Source organism: Dermacentor variabilis, chromosome 1 (genome assembly GCF_050947875.1).
Source record: "Dermacentor variabilis isolate Ectoservices chromosome 1, ASM5094787v1, whole genome shotgun sequence".
NCBI lineage: Eukaryota > Metazoa > Arthropoda > Arachnida > Ixodida > Ixodidae > Dermacentor > Dermacentor variabilis.
The window spans coordinates 202,383,803-202,401,269 of NC_134568.1; the positions used below are offsets into that span (position 1 = coordinate 202,383,803).

Below are 17,467 nucleotides of genomic sequence, written 5' to 3' on the forward strand. Positions count from 1 at the left end.
TTTTCCTCTTTAGCATTTGATCCTGTCCAAAGGTATACAAAGCCTAGAAGTGTTTTTGCCCCCGCTACTTTTCCTTTTAGCCATAAATGCTCCTTGCATCCCTGTTTGACCCTTTGCCAATTTGTATTTTTATGAATGAGTGCTCCAATTTCCCCCGCTCTTTCTGCTACCCTGCACTCTGTTGCAGTATTCCCTTGGATAATCAGGGTTACAGCATGGTTGTTCCATTTTCCTAAGATGTGTCTCTACAAACCTGTATACCATTAAGTTCTCATGCCTTAGTTGCTCTTCGATTTCCTCCCATTTTAGCCTATCTCTGCCACCTTGCATGTTAATGAACCCTATATCTCACTTAATTTGGCTCTGGTGCTTGCTTCTGTTGCCTCTCCTACAGTACCGATGCTTCCTTGCTTGTTTGTAGCTCCTGCCTCGAATCGTCCACGCCTGCACTGGTTCCTTCAGGGCTCTGGGTCCCCCCAAAAAAGCTGTTGCTTGGGGACCCATCCTGCCCCCTATCCTTTTGCCAGTGGCATCACTGTAGTGAATGCCATCCTGCACAAAAGGCCGGGAGCCGGCTCCATACACGTCCCTGTTGACCTCCATCACGCTGTAGCCGAGTCGTCGGCTCAGACTCCTAATGACCCGATTGGCCTCAACCACCCTCCTTTCTATCTGATCAGTCTGGCCTTGGACCTCTGGGTTAGTGCATATGGTCAGATGCACCCTCCCGGAGGCCTCTATAAGCTTACTCGGCCCAGTCTCAATGTGCCTCTCAAGGTCCTGGCTTCTCCCCTTAAGCACCCTTAAGCACGTCATTGAGCCCAGCATGCATAATGACCAAGCTGTCGCCCTCCGCGCTGTCCCGTACCATTTCCCGTGCCTTGGTCATCGCTTCCGCCATGCCTTGCCCGCTTGCGCCTCCACCTGCACTCGCCTGCCCACCTTCACTCTCGCCATCACGCCTTCTTCAGCTCTCCCCACGTTGGATCCCCCTATCACCAGGACCCTTCTGCGTGCGAACCGTTCGCCGCTAGCCTGTGTCCGCTGCCCCTCTCTTCGCGCCCGCTGGCGCCCCTGTGACTGCAGCGTCGCCTCACTCGGGGCGTGCTGCGCTGCTTCGCTATAACTACGCCGATTCACGGGCCGCGAGCTGACGACCGCTTGCTCTGCCTCCCTGCCTCCCACTTCGCCTGTAGGGTCTACCCTACTTTTTGAGTTTTTGCCACCGGCTTGATGTCCTGACCCGACATTCTCCACTGCCCGCGCATCAAGCGCATCGAGCCGCCTTTCCAGTTCGGCGCTCCTTTCCCTCTCTTCCCCAAGCTCGGCCACGGTCCTTACTAATTGCGCGGCCTGGGCCGCCTCCACCTTTACCAAATTGTCAACTTTTGCCTGCAGTGCTACCCGCTTCTCCTGCTCCTCCCTCAGGTCTGCTTTAAGCTCTTCGAACTTAGCCGTCCAAGCCCCTTCCAGTTTTTGGACGGCTTCCCTGACACTCTCGCACGACCTGCACGTGAAGCTAGACCCCACCGCCAGGGGCGTAACCAGGGGGGGGGGGGGAGGGCTTATGGGGCTTCAGCCCTCCCCCGAAATTTTTTTGTGCCCATGCACCGTTGACCAAAGCAACCCCCGGCTTCGGAAATCATTCTGGATTTTGTCTAGGATGTCTTTTTTTCACACTCGAAAAAACATTTCACAGCGAGCATTGCGAACTCGGGAGTGATTTCACGACAACGTCCATGCACCGGCAGTTACATAACACAAGCAGCCCCGTCCGAGCACAAAGTTTCAAGGGCGTCTTGATGGCGAACGGCCTCGCCGTGGCATCTCGCGGAGGCTGCGGAATCTACAGAGCGCATGGATGTCAATTTCGAAACTTTCTGGGTATAAAGTTCTTATAAAATTTTGATGGGAAACGTACATTGGCATTTCCAAAGTTGTGCTTCCGATTTTCAATTGCGGAACTTTGTTGGTTTAACGCTGTTATAAACATTTGACGCCAAAGATGTATTGACTTTTCTAAAGTCGTACAACGGAACATGCAACAAGGCAACCAAATCAAAACACTGTCCGACAAGTTGACAAAACACGCAGCGAGGTCGGATGAGAAGCGTCGTGGTGATTTATTTGTGCCCGCCATCTCACACAAAAAAATATCAACATTTCTTTCACCTACTCCAATGTATCCATGTCAAGGCACTAAAGCCAGCAAAGGTAGCTACGTTCTTATTTATTTTTTCAACTCTGACTTTTATTCACGAGGACACATTGAGCCTCTTCAATTTTTTTTTGTTCTCGCTACCCTACCCGCGGGCTGCCAGAGCCAGCCAGAGCGCATGCGTTTTTCTCGTGTTGCCCCGACCACCGCGCGGCGCAGTACGGTGCGCGTTCGGTTTTCTCTGGTCGAGTGGATTTTTGTCTGGAAGAGTTCGTCCCTTTCTTGCTAGCAGACTAGAAAAAGGAACAATGGCCGCTCGGCGCCATCACTGTGGGGACTCGGCGGATTGCACCGCGTTCGCTTGAGAGCAGCATCTCCGGAAAGTCTTGTCTAGCCGGTGTAGAATACCGAGCAGTATGCGTGTGGTTCTCGGTGGACCAAGCGTCTCACGTTTTCTTCGATATTCCTTCGGCAGCCATATTAGGGGCGCAAAGTAGGCATTCGATTGTGGAGATACTTTCCTTTGCGTTTTTTCGTTTCGGTGCCCCCGACCCACAAAAGGAAGAAAGACATTGTTGTGGCACAGCGAATTGTCGCATGGTGAAAGTTCGATTTTGTTACTTCTTCTTTTGCGAAAAGGAAAGCGATGGGCCACGGGACGCTTCACTTGCCGTTTGCTCTTATTATATTATTGCGATAGCAATTATACGGACACTACCGATGCATTCCTGCCGTCGCCCTCATGTTTCGTATAAAGCCCAAGGGCGATAACATCGGGACAGCGCGCCGCGTACTGCATGTGCGAGTGAAAGCGTAGGGGAGGGGGGGTGCCGTGGCATGGGCGGGCCGACGATGGTATCTGAGTCATGTGTGCGCAAAGGAGAAAAACGGGGAGGAAGCGCGCCGCCTTCCGTCGCGCGCGATACATCGGGGGGAGTGGATGGAGTTGGGGTGGGATCTAGGATTCCGTGAATCTGTGATTGCGCAACATGTTTATTTGCCTTATTTGATGCATTATATACAGGGACTTCTTAGATACGTAGATTAATTGGAGACTTATACGTATATTTAAATATCTTGTTGGGAGGTTTTGTGTATAAGTGCACTGAACATTGTTTCCAGTGACACTTTTCTGCCCTTTATCAAGCTCTATCTTCGAATTTGTAATGTACGAGGGCGATCAAATGAAAGTGAGCCAATTCACCCCGCGCAATAATGGTTCGGTTCATTATCTGCGAGGCATGCGCGTATCACACAGGCACCTCTCATTTACAAAATTGACATGCAGGGGTGAGGATAAATGTTCTTTAATGCTCTCATACACTGGGTTGAACATGGTTGCGTGACGTAATGGACTCTCCAGAAGTTGAGCAGCGTGGTGTCGTGAGGTTTTTGATTGCTGAAGGTGCTTCCTAAAAAGAAATTAGTCGCCGTATGGCTGCCGTGTACCTTGAACATTGCATTTCGTTGGCCACTGTGAAGTGTTGGAGCAAACGGTTCAAAGAAGGACGTGAAAGTTGCAAAGACGATTCAAGACCGGGCCAAAGCCACCGTGCAATCAACCACAACAAAATTGCAAAGGTTGATGAGCTGATGAGACAAGAACGGAGGATAAGCATCGATGAACCGGCCGAGTGTGTGAACATTAGTCACGGTTCCGGCCACGCCATAATTCACGAACATCTCGGTTATCGGCTCTTGTGCGCGCAATGGATACCCAAGATTTTGAACCAACACCAAAACACGGAGAAGTTCGGCGCTACCTTGACTCATCTGTCTATCTGTCATCTGTCATCTGAATATAACCAACCCTTATATATAGCTTTCATTGATTACGAGAAAGCGTTTGATTCAGTCGAAACCTCAGCAGTCATGGAGGCATTGCGGAATCAGGGTGTAGATGAGCCATATGTAAAAATACTGGAAGATATCTATAGCGGCTCCACAGCCACCGTAGTCCTCCATAAAGCAAGCAACAAAATCCCAATAAAGAAAGGCGTCAGGCAGGGAGATACGATATCTCCAATGCTATTCACAGCGTGTTTACAGGAGGTATTCAGAGACCTGGATTGGGAAGAATTGGGGATAAAAGTTAATGGAGAATACCTTAGTAACTTGCGATTCGCTGATGATATTGCCTTGCTTAGTAACTCAGGGGACCAATTGTAATGCATGCTCACTGACCTGGAGAGGCAAAGCAGAAGAGTGGGTCTAAAAATTAATCTGCAGAAAACTAAAGTAATGCTTAACAGTCTCGGGAGAGAACAGCAATTTACAATAGGCAGCGAGGCACTGGAAGTCGTAAGGGAATACATCTACTTAGGGCAGGTAGTGACGGCGGATCCGGATCATGAGACGGAAATAATCAGAAGAATAAGAATGGGCTGGGTTGCATTTGGCAGGCATTCCCAAATCATGAACAGCAGGTTGCCATTATCCCTCAAGAGAAAAGTATATACTAATAGCTGTGTCTTACCAGTACTCACCTACGGGGCAGAAACCTGGAGGCTTACGAAAAGGGTTCTACTTAAATTGAGGACGACGCAACGAGCTATGGAAAGAAGAATGATAGGTGTAACGTTAAGGGATAAGAAAAGAGCAGATTGGGTGAGGGAACAAACGCGAGTTAATGACATCTTAGTTGAAATCAAGAAAAAGAAATGGGCATGGGCAGGACATGTAATGAGGAGGGAAGATAACGGATGGTCATTAAGGGTTACGGACTGGATCCCAAGGGAAGGGAAGCGTAGCAGGGGGCGGCAGAAAGTTAGGTGGGCGGATGAGATTAAGAAGTTTGCAGGGACGGCATGGCCACAATTAGTACATGACCGGTGTTGTTGGAGAAGTATGGGAGAGGCCTTTGCCCTGCAGTGGGCGTAACCAGGCTGATGATGATGATGATGATGATGACTCATCTGATCCGGCATTAAAATGAGGGGGACAACTTATCTCCACTTGTGATCGGGGACGAACCATGGTGCCAGTACTACGAACCTGAAACACGACGCCAAAGCTTACAGTAGAAACATTCGGATTCACCCCCCCCCCCCCCTCAAGAAAGCAAAGGCCGTCATTTCCGCGGGAAAGGTGTTGACTTTTTTTTTTTCGATCGTCAGGGGCCATTACTGATAGAATTTGCTAAATCTTGAGAGACTATCAATTCTTTCCTATATTGTGAAACGCGGGATCGGATACGTGTCTCAATCAAGAAGAAACGACTTGGAAAATTGACGCATGGGGTAAACTTGTTCCACGACAATGCCCGTCAGCACGTCACTGATGTGGTTAATATAAAACTGACGAAGTTCAAGTGGGAAACGCTGCAATATCCGTTATACAGCTCAGATTAGTCGCCTTGCGACTTCCACATTTTGGGGCAACTGAAAAAAAAGAACAGCTCAAGGCAACCAGATTCTTGTCGGACGATGACGTGAAATAGTCAGTTGCAGACTTTTTGGAGCAGCAACCCAAGGAGTTTTCTGAGACGGGAATCACGCGACTCGTTGGCAATGGGACAAATGTCTGATTGCTCATGGAGACTACCTTTAAATAAAGTACTTCGTTTGTCATATATTCGCATTGGATCACTTTCATCTGTCTCGCCCTCGTATATATTGCAGAACTGCTTTTTATACGTGCTCTCTGTTGCGACTATAGTTTCGGTGCAATTACTTAGGACACAGGACGGGTGACAGCTGCTTCTGCGTAATGCATTGGAGCAAATGAGAGCGTCATTGAGATTTTTCACTGGCCGTTCCATGTATGCAAGAATGTAAACAACGTTATTGAATGACAAAGTTTCATTAACATATTTATCCTCAACTTGTTCATTTATTGACCATTACATTTTTCATATCAGCGGCATGCAATGCTTTGTTGATTTCAAACTGATATAGTTCTAAAGTTCGTGTGATATTTTCTTTACTCATTGAATAGACAAAAACATGGAAGCATTGATATCGGTTACTTTGGGCACAATTTTTGGCACATAGGAGTATATTCTTTTATAAAAAAACTAATTATTTTATTTGTTTTGACAGTGCGTAGCGTTAAAGAATTCGTTTGCAGGATCTTTGGAAACGGCAATGCAGTTATTATTCATGTATTTGATCCCTCGACAAATTGTTTAAGAGGAAGCTTTAGCTCCGGCCCGACTTCAATTTGATCCATTCAGATGCATGTAAAACGCAGAACCGCTTTTCTGAGATAACTCCTGGATCGATTACAATGAAATTTGTTGCATTTGAGAGAGAAAGTTGAATTTTCATGTCTCTTGGAAGCGTAATCTCGATTTAGGGCCTGAATTTTGTTTAAAATATTTTGAAAAATTCGAAAGTTCAATAAAATAGAAACACGATCTCAACTAATAGGTCTGCATCAAGAACAGATATCGCCGTTCTGTAAACGGCACCTACTGTAACAGTCAAATCGGACAAATTTGATATGTCAGGTTCTATCTTACGTGAATTGGTTACGTTGTGTACAAGAGTTATGCAAAAGCCGTATTTCTATAATACTAAACTTTTTGAGACTCATGTGTAACATATCAATTTTGTCCGCTGTAGATGCACTATTAGGTTCAATTTACAGAATTGTGATATAATTTTTTATTGTTAAGTTAGTTTTAAATTTGACAGTTTCGTTTCCTGAAAATTAGCAATTCTTGCCAATTTTTAATAAAGAATTGACAACCTAAATAAAAATTCGGAACAGACTGTCACTAGAATGTTTTTCTTTTAAATGCAACAAACCTCGTCAAATTCGGTGCAGTAGTTGCCGAGAAAAACGAATTCTCCTTATACACGTATTTAGATAGGAGCGCCAGAGCTAAAGCTTCCTCTTGAGGAGGCCGAACTGCAACGTGAGCCCCCCCCCCCCCCCCCCCCCGACCGAAATTTCTGGCTACGCCACTGCCCACCGCGTCTGCTAAACTCTGGAATTTAGTCTCGTCGAGGAAGCACCATCGCAGGCACTCGTCGCACTGCACTTGCTCCCCGTCCCCCGCGGCCTTCACGTTCTTCGGTTTCATCGCTAGGCCTACGTCCCTAGGCCCAACGAGCAAGTTCGCCAAATCACTCGAGCAAACCCGACCTTGACCGCTATCCCAAACAAAAATAAAAATTTGCACTCCCTACCCCATGTAAGAATCCGAAGAGCTAGCTGAAAGAATTTAATAAGCCTATCAAATAGGTCCCGCCTACCACCTAGGCCTAACGGGGAAGCCGCCAGACCTAGACAAAGCCGGTGCGTTTACTACTCTTACCAAGAATTCAAAATTTGCGCCCCTACTCCAGGCAAAAAAAAAAAAAACTTCGAAACACTAGCTAATAAAAATAAGAGTACTTAGCTACGAACGACGTCGCTGAAGCCTCGATCACAGGAGCGTCCGCCTGTAATACTGTAATATTCGTTCGAATATTCGAAGCGCTCAAATATTCCACAAGCCTATGAGAAAGCTGTAGTTTTCCAAGAAATCCATTATAACTATGGCTTCTGCAGGCGTGAGAGCCGTCTTCAAATTGCGCTTATTACGGTGCCTCTACTGGGAAATGTTGGAACTAACGTAACCATCCCGAAGTGATTATACTAGGCTGGTTTTGTTAGCAGCGGCGCGCGATGGATTTTTTCGCCCTTTGTGGCCATTTGTTGAACTTGAGAGTGAAGGGGGGGGGGGGGCTGACAATATAGTTTCCTACAAAATTTTTGAAAGAAAGCTCGACTCAAACTTGACAATAAAAGTTTTCTCTCTCTCTCTCTCTTGTAGGAAACTCTACGCTTGACAACGTTCTGAATGTAGCTTAGCTTGTCTTGGCTCCACATGTAGTCGAGATGTAGGCCTGATGTCAATGGCGCTGCGGCTTGCCTAACGAAACCGAAACTCCTGATAGTACTTGAACGCAGTTTTGATATTCGTTCGCCCCGAATACTTCGAAATATCGAAAAATTTAAATTCTGGTTGAAGCGAATTCGAATACTGTAATATTCGTTCGAATATTCGAAGCGCTCGAACATTCGCACAAGCCTATGATTAAGCTGTAGTTTTCCAAGAAATCCATTATAACTATGGCTTCTGCAGGCGTGAGAGTCCTCTTCAAATTGTGTAGGTGCCGAGCTTGCACCTTGCTGAAGAAGTGCTGCGATTTTAAGTCGTTTATCATCCCAAGGAGACAGTCTACTAAGTCATCAGTGGTGAACAGGGTTGTTTCAAATCGGCACCGCACTGCACTAGCCCACTGATGGGCAGAAATACTTGCTACCAAATCCGGTTTCAGTGCAGGACAGGTCAATATCAACTATTTGAGCGACAAATCTCCTGGGCAATTGTTGCATATACTGTTCATATAGCTCACATTCGTTTTCTCACGGACAGTCATCTCAAGGAGGGAATCGATTGTTTGCAAAAAGCCCAGTCACTGGAGAATCAATTTTAAATGGTGGTAAATGCAAATGCGAACGGAGTGCGTTCTAGGAGCGCCGGTAAGTAAGCAGTGGCATGGCCTCAGGTAGGCGAACCTCGAAAAGCCGCACTTCATCTCTGTGTCACTTTTCTTCCATTCCTCGTGCGCTTCCTAGAGATTCATTAGCAGCAATCTTTTTTGCTTGCCTCGGACATCTTTCTTGGCTGGAAGACAGACACGTTCATGTTCATAGAATGTTATGCTTCTTGTTCTCTTGTCTAGCGGTCTACTTTGTTGCCTGAAAGCCCAAAATTCCTCCCTGTTTCCTAATTTTTATAGCAATGCGAACTTGGCTTTGAACAGACGAAGAGGAAACGAAAAACTTTATGCAATATGTACATGTAGCAGGTAGTAGCATACAAGTAGCAGTGCCGAAGAGCGCACCAGACCGACGGGGCGGCTGGTGGCAACTCTTCCTCCTAACATTTGGCCGGCTCTGCCTTAAATCCCTTTGTCGACCCATCGTCGGCAGGAACGAGGCGAGGCGGATACTGATGTCAACCGCGTCACCTTTCTCTACCTTCGTGGGAAAAGTCCGAGCTTCCTACCACCGGTCTCCACGGCAAGGGACAGCACTTCTGTGGAATCTTGAAGCGTGTCAGCAAATTCGTCGTGGTGCTTTGTGCCCCCGGACTCCTCAGTTCGACCCATGGAAAAGGGTCGGCAGTTTCTTGGAACTTTGAAGGTCGTCAGTAGATGTTTGAAGCCCAGCACTAGGGCAACCACTTCAGAAGAACGAGGGGGGGAGGGGGAGCTCCCGTTGCCTCGATGATAGGTACGCAGTGTGGCACAACAATTGGTGAGTGAACACCGCGGGGCGTTTCTTCACCGAGCGCTTCGGTTTCGTTTTAACGGGAACGGGACACAACACGTCGGATGTGGCAGCATACAAATGCAAGGTAACGAAGAGTATGTAGTCGCACCTTCGTTTACTCACAAATGCCGTGCGCTAGCATAGGCAACATTCGATATGATGCGCACGCTACCGCGCTCAAATAAGCAACGCACCATGATTCTCTGCGACAGGTCTGTAGCGATATTGTGGATACAGTCAAATTTCGCCATATTGCCAAATTCTGCAATGACGACGTTTTGAGCCAATCTGAGAGACCGTAGCAGCCTTTCTTAACCAATCGGGGCTGACAAGATGGCGAATTCGACAGTATGGCGGAATTTCACAATGTCCGGAATGGCACCCTTGTAGGCAGGCTTACACAGGTCCGCTATTTCTTGAGGCAAAAGCACTGATCTGTAGAGGTCGCTAAGAACCATCTAATAAACTGGTCTCAAACATCGCCGACACCGGACCGCATCAAGTCCACATTTAGCTCATCGAGGGTCGCCCCGCTAGGCGTGCAGCGCCCTTAACTGCCACCCCCCTCCTTTCGCAGTGCTTGCCTACAACTACAGGTAAATTCTTGCCACACAGTGAGCACATGGGAGAGGGAGCCACGGTCGACACTGCGTGCCGATGGGTCAGTGTAGGTGTAAAACGATTCAAGAAAACGCCGTGCAGACTAGTTTCGAATTGCGGACCTACAGATTTGGAATCGGGAATGTTACCTCTTGACTACTCCATCTTTTTTTTTCTTCATTGCATGAAAATATGAGTAATGTCATTCGAAAATCGTTACATTTAGGTACACACGAAAAACAAATGCACGCATGCATTGCAGTTCAATATTAGTTCAAAATTTGAATGTGTAGAATGTGTATAACGCCAGCACCGAAAACATCTTTTGGTAAGCTGCACACTTCCACCCTGCCAGTTAAAGCATAGCTACAAGAAAAAGGATTATATGCAGCCTGGAATAGAAATAGTAGACTTTGCAATCAACCCGATACAATGGAACATTGCTTTATTCTTTGTCGTGACGCATTTCATTTTTGGGACATTTTACAAAACTATCAAAAAAGACCTTCCTCTCACATCTTTTGGTATCGGGTTCCTTCCTTTCAAAAAGACAGCCAGTAATAATACATTATGCATATGATTTGTTTATGTTAGGACTCTGTTCATTATAGAGAAGCCGAATGATCGACAGACATGCCGAGCCATCTGGCTCGACGAGGTCTGTCTTTCGAGAAGAGGCTGCTCAAGTGTATAGTGTGGTTGCAACCCTTGATACCGTTCCTGAATGGATTTCGCATCTGGTCGCATGTGTTTGTTTCGACCACTCCACCTTTTTTAGAGCGCAGCTCTTAGGCGCCCGTTCCTGCGTCGACATCGTACTTGTAATCGATCGAACGAGCACGCGAAGGATGGAAGCGAATGCGGAGCGCAGCGAGAGTTGAAAAACGGCCATAGCGAAGAGAGCGCGAGAAGGAAAACGGAGGAGGAAGGTATGGTGAAAGCGCTAGGAGAAAAAGCATAGTGCCGCGCAAGACGGGCTGTGCGGCGACGATGGCGCCAGAGTAGCGCGCGGAGTCTGTATGGAAACAAAGCGTTGCATGAACGGAGGTGTGTCTTCCACGCGTCACTACGCGTCACCTACGCGCTGCCCCTCGTGACCTCACGATTAGCGAGGCAATCGCGTCACACTTCGCTCCGTTTGCAACATGCCGCACGAGATAGATTTTCCGCACCAGCCAATATATCGCGAAATGAAAACACCTGTAGCGCTGCGGTAAACACATGGCCAATATAAGGTATTAGTCCGGTTGAATATCGCATTCATCATAAACATGCTTAAGGTTCACAGCCATCTGGATGAAATTCACCCTTGTAAGTACAATTGGTTCGGTGTTGCGGTCTATTATTCGCGCTTTCCACAAACTGTGTTCTCATGAGAAAAACTACGCGGAATAATACAGCACCTTGAGAGTGCAGTAGGGCCTCTAGCTGCTCTGATAGGCTGATTCCACGATATTCAGGGCTTCAGTTTATAAATCAGCACCAAGGTGACACAAATTAAGCGAAGCTAGCAGTAAGATGTGACAAAAAGACAAAGTAAATATATCTTTCCACTTTACCACCGGAGACATCATGTTTAAGTATAGCAAGTTGACATCCATTATCTACTGTGACCATATGACGTGCTCGAACGACGACTTGGCTCAAACGGCTGGAAAATACATACTTCTGACTTTTTATGCTTGAAATGTTGATGTGCCCGAGCGCTCTTAAATTCTGCAGAATGCATGTTTTGTGCAAAATACCCTTTTAGCACGAAATTAATCAAAGGGTACACTTAAGGGCGTTCTAATGAATGCACCCAGTTGGAATTTTTTCAGAAAAAGTAATGGTGCGAAAAGGGTGTTTTTCGACATATAATCCACCTTCGAGAGTGTAATTTTCCTTAGTGTATGAATAACAAATTCAAAAAGCTTGGAAACTGCAGAGAGAAAGGAAATTGGCCCATAGTTTGCGACATCCGATTTAATGCCAGATTTAAAGACAGAAAAATACGCGAGCGGTTTTCTCAGTATGCGGGAAAGCTGAATTATTCAAACAGTTATTAAAGATTGATGTCAGCACAGGTAGCAGGATACTGCCGTTGGCTTCGATAATACCGGCCGGGATGCCATCTGGGCCGCAGGACAAAGATGGCCTCAGACGCCTGAGGCATTCGCTGATGATATTCTCATCAAAGAATGCCTAGCTGGAAGTTCCAGCAGAAGATCGCGGCTGGCGGGTAGTGCTATCAGGTGACTTCTTATACACAGAGGAAAATGAACAGCTACTGCTTGCACTTCTCCACCACAGCAGTCAAGCAGACGGATGCTATCTGCACGTTTACTAGAGCGAATACCAAAGTGTCTCCAAAAGTCCGCCGGCCCGTTAAAGGCGCTGTTCTCTAATGGCTCAATGCGAGACTTGTGATCCCGCTTTTTCAATTCGCATATACATTTGTTAGGCTCAGGACTTATGACTTTTCTATGGGCATGCCACGCTGTTAGAGCAGTTCTAAGTTACGCAGAAAACCAGTGAGGAAATTGACATAGTTTCGGCTTGTACTGGTGTACGTAGTCGTGAATACTACCTAGAACTACCTCGTTAAACCGATGGAGCTGTTCGTCGACGTCACATATACTAGTAGCGAGAGACCAATCAACTGCAGAGAAAAACTTGATAAGGCTAACATAGTCACCAGATTTGAAAGCATAGCGGGGGAACTTACTGATAGAATCTGAACGGTTATAGCGTAAGGCCGACAAGGACGCGGATATCATAAGGGAGGGGGGGGTGAAACTTGTCAGGCCGAAGAAGGGAAATGTCAGAGTTGCATTCTGTTGCACTGTTGCATTCTGTGCATTTGGCAGGCACAGGTCTAAAACATTACCGCGACAGTTCTCAGTTGTGCTGCTGAAGGCAGTTAAAAACTAGGAAATCGAACAACGAGCTGCATTTGTTCACTGTGAAACTATTGTAGTGGGAATAGGTGTAATTGCTCCGCTTGGATAGGCGGAGCAACTGCAATAAGTAGTTGGCTCTCTATATGCGTGGTGACGTGTTCAGTAGATGTGATGACCTCATGTGATGTGATGTCAGGATTGAAGTTGGGTGGTACATAAAAAGCTCCAGGTTCTCGTACTGTTTCTAGGCCGAGATGTCTAATGGCGTTTCACTGGTCGATTCGGAGCAGGATTTCTTGCTCCGTGGCAACGAATCCGAATTTCACTGGTCAATCTGCTAGCGGGTTCGCGCTTTGCGCTAATCGTTTCGGATCAACTCGCTCAGCGCCGGATCGCTCTCACTTGCTCCGCCACCGAGGCGCGGATTCGGGCGGAAATAGCTCGCGTCACTTCCGTCTTCAAGCGAAATCGGTACCCGGTCGGTACGCACAACATTGTGTTGCTTCGCGAAATGGCTGCGTTCGGTGCTGCTGTAGAGCTCGCGTTTAGCTATGAGACCTCGGACGACAGCTATTACGAGGTGACGCAGGTGCTGTACGAAGCCTTCTATGTACGTTGTCCATGCACAATCATTGCGGGCGCGACATGGAAATGACGGACTCTGCGACTGCCTCGGTCAAATTACGCACGGGGCCCGGCGACTTTGGTCGCCGTGGAAACATACAGAGTGGAAGTCGGGCATGGTCTCCGGAACCGGTTTGTGTGACGTGTACGCAGACTTCCTGTGTGTTCCTCCGCGGAGCGTTTGGCGCTCCGCTGGCCGATTCGGATTTGTGAAACCCGAGCGCTCGCTCGAGGATTTCGGCGGCCGCTCTAGATCGACCAGTGAAAAACGCCATTACACATTTAGGTTATCCGTCAACGGTAATTAGGACACCACCACCTTTTTGTTTGGATCCGTATAAGATTCTGTCGCTGTGAAATACGTCGTAGTAAGGCGAGTGCAGGTCAGACGACAATTAGATGGCACTGCACAGCAGGCACGTACCCAGGATTTTTTTTCGGGGGGGGAGGGGAGGGGGTACCTTTACCTAACCTAACCCAAGGTAACTTTTCTGTTCAAATGAGAGGGGCGGGGTATCTTTACTAGCGTAAATGTGAATGCCCACCGTTCGCTACAAGAACGCGTAAACCCGCAGAAGAGAAATGAAATAAGGTGTACCTCAGAGGTATACGCCTGTGAGATAGACCTCTCCTTTGCTTGACAAACAAGGAACCACACCAAACGGACTCCCGCAGGACGAGCAGTGTTAAGAACAAGCAAACAAGTGAAAGTGTAAAATAAAGATTTCTAGTAGCGTTTCTTTAATTAGCTCTGGAAGAAATACAGATAAATATATATTTACGGAACAATCACAGTTCTTTTGGGTCCATCGTTTACTGCTCTACCAAGTTCAGTGTCAAAACCAACTCGTATTATTTGGGAAGTTGCGTAACGATGCGTGGCTGCCAGTCCTGTACAACCGCATAGAGCGCAGGACGCTGCAGTTCTAGACGTACTGTGGACACCGCGGAAGGTTAGAAAAACACCCACATAAGCATAGCTCAGAAGTGGCTACGTCAGGCGGCTATAGACTGATAATGGTAGAAGTGTCATTCAAAACACACGGAAACATTCTCCCCTTCTGGCGGCGTTTTCTCTACTTTTTAAACAAAAAGATTTTGATCCATAATTGGTTCCACAAGCAGTGGTTAAATATGTTAATTTTCGTTTTTCTTTCCTGTTTGGCTGTTGCCTCGGCTCTATCCCTTAGTAGATGGCTTAATTTCTCAACTCCTTGCGACTCTTGTTTCCAGTTGCCAGTTTTGCTGGAAAGTGCTGAACAATTACGGAAAAACTAGACGAGGTAACAGGTGACATTCATATTCCTTATGGGTTTAACGGTCATTGCAGGGTTTGATCATGGACGCTGTTTCGCATTATTTTATTCTGCGCCTTATCTAACCTATATCACGAGTATATGGTTCCAAGGATATGTCAGCGTCGCGGCGAGCCGTCACTCGAGGAATTAATGAAGCAAAAGGAAATTTTAAACACAAATAGCGTTGTCTCCGCCCGCAACTCTCTCCACAAGCATACAGGCCAGCTGAGTACGAACCGAATTCCTTTTCTGGTCCTTGGATCAGTCTAACCAAAGGTTGAACTAACGAAACAACAGCGATGCAAGTGGCCGTTGTTATAGATGGTGACAACTGAACGCATGTCGAGTTAATCGCGTAGGCACCGAATCTATGTGCAAACTGGCCTTCACACCCCAGGAGATGCCGATGACTACCGCCGTCCGAAAGGAGTGAAAAAGGCAGCAAAATGTTGACCGCCGAATAGCTTTCAAGTCTCATGATTGAATTGGCGGTACTTTAGCAATGCGTGTGAGGAGTGGCGGCGCGGGTAGGGGGGAGGGGGTGCCGCTTAGTTCCGGTGGGGGGGGGCGCCCCCCTCCCTTGGTACGTGCCTGCTGCACAGTCAGGTTTGTTAGTACAGCAACGGGGAAAGAAGAGGAAAGAATGCTAGCAAATAGTTCAGGTGCCTTGGTCCGAAGAGCTCCAGCGTTCTGATAATAGATGTCTAAATTACTGATTTTGCTGAACATTGGTTAGTAGTCACCTCAGTAGCATGGAGCATATCATCATGTCGCTCACCAGCTCCCCACGAAGCACCTTGAAGAGGCAACCCATCGGTCGCACGGACGGGTCGTCAAGGCGTTTAAAAGCTTCGTCGTTAACAACCACATGGAATGAAGAATAGGAGTCGTGCTTTGTTTTGCGTTGCCGGCAGGAGACAGGGTTAACATTGAGAGACTTCAGGCGATCAGTCATGTGGGCAGGGCTGGTCTCAAGGGAGAGCTTTGACGTAAAAAAAAAAGCCTTTGGCACGCTTGGGTGTTTCGGCAACAGTTAATGCCCACTCATAGAAGCACCGATTGAGGCAGAAATTCTATTTTTGTCGTCTCAGTGGGATTCCGGTCAGCACACCCCTGCGAAGAGGCAGTCGGGTAGGCGAGTTCATCGAAACTTGTTCCGATAGTTTCAGGAAACGTTTGTTTGCAGAAGGTGTCAGCTTGCCAGCAGTGGTTGCGTTGGAAAGCGTGGTTGCGTTGGAAAGCGTGGTTGCGTTGACTGGGCGCCATGCTAGCTCGGCATCTAGCGACTGAACTAAAGCTCCTCCCTACCGCTCTAGTCGCGCGATGAAGGCGCTGTAGACTGAACGTATTGCCTAATGTTGAATTCCAATGGCGGAGTCGGAGCAAATTTTTCTGCTCGTTTCGGAACAAGTTTGTTCCAATGACAGAGTGAAGGCGGGAGTAAGGTGTTCCAATGAGAGAGTCGGAGGGGATTCAGAGCGGGAGTCACTACGTGGAGCAGAAAAAGATGCTCCGCCAGAATCTGTGGAGTGGACCGGAACTCTGCGTGACGTATTTCCTTTGCCACGTTTGTCTGCTGGGAGGCGCCACCGGTCACGACTCGCGAGGAAGCAAAAGCTGCTGCACGCTTGGGAAGATATCCCACTCCGCACTTAAAAAAAAGAAAAACGGGTGAACGGCGCTGAAGAGACAAGCGACCGGTGCGGCGGTTCTGCGTGCAAACAGCGGAAGGAAATGACAACGCGCAAGGCATCCTGGGTAACTCTGCGATAGAAGTTCCGCTTCCGCCTTGCTCCGGCGGCGCAGTTTGTGTTCCACTCGCGGATTTGGAGGCGTTGCTCTACGCCAGAGTCGAGTACTCGCTCGCGGAGTCCGTCGGCTGCTCCGACTCCGCCATTGGAATTCGACATAAGGGAGGCGACGATATCTGTCCACTTGGCGAGAAATGCTTTCGGCATTGTCACGGCTGAGACGCATATTTTCCTCGCGCAAGTGGGTAACTCCATCGCTTAAAACAGATATAGCTTCCAGCGTGTCAAAGAGGAGTTCACGCTGCCAGTCAAGGTCACCCGGGAGTGGAGCAGAGGTGCAAGGGAGGGAGGGAGCCAGGTCCCAAGCGGGAAGGCGGTAACCAGCGCTAGGCCTAACATCCCACTGCGACAACTCAAATAGTGCAGCAGAAAAGAAGTGAGTCAGGCTTTCAGAAGTTGTAGCTCGTCATTTCGCCAGGTCACACGTTTAGAATACACGTTTGTCGCAGCTGGTACATCGAAAATACTGCCGCTTGCCCCCCCCCCTTCCCCCCGCACAAAAGAAAAATGCTGAGAGCAGAGTAGATATGCGTTAGTCAGTGACTCTGACATGCGTCTTTGCTGGGCGACATACTGCGGGAATATATTAATAATACTAATACTAATACTCGAATAGCCAATAACCGTGCTGTGCGGAACGTCAATTTCTCCTCACATTTAGACATATTGAATTTTACTCTTGAACGTTGAAGCAACCACTTTCTCATTGCATAATGACTTTGCTTTACTACTTCGCGGACGTCGCATATTGGTGCGAAAAATCGGTAGGTTGATCTGGCGCTATACTTTGGAGTATAGAAACGCTGGAGCGAGCAACTTCCT

At 47.6% G+C, this 17,467-nt stretch overlaps 1 protein-coding gene and 1 pseudogene across 2 annotated transcripts in view; one reads left to right on the forward strand and one right to left on the reverse strand.

Moving 5' to 3' along the window:
- Positions 1-17,467, forward strand: part of mnd (L-type amino acid transporter minidiscs) — a 136,887-nt gene that overhangs the window by 115,463 nt on the left and 3,957 nt on the right. The window lies entirely within an intron of this gene.
- On the reverse strand, positions 349-9,267 carry LOC142574473 (uncharacterized; annotated as a pseudogene).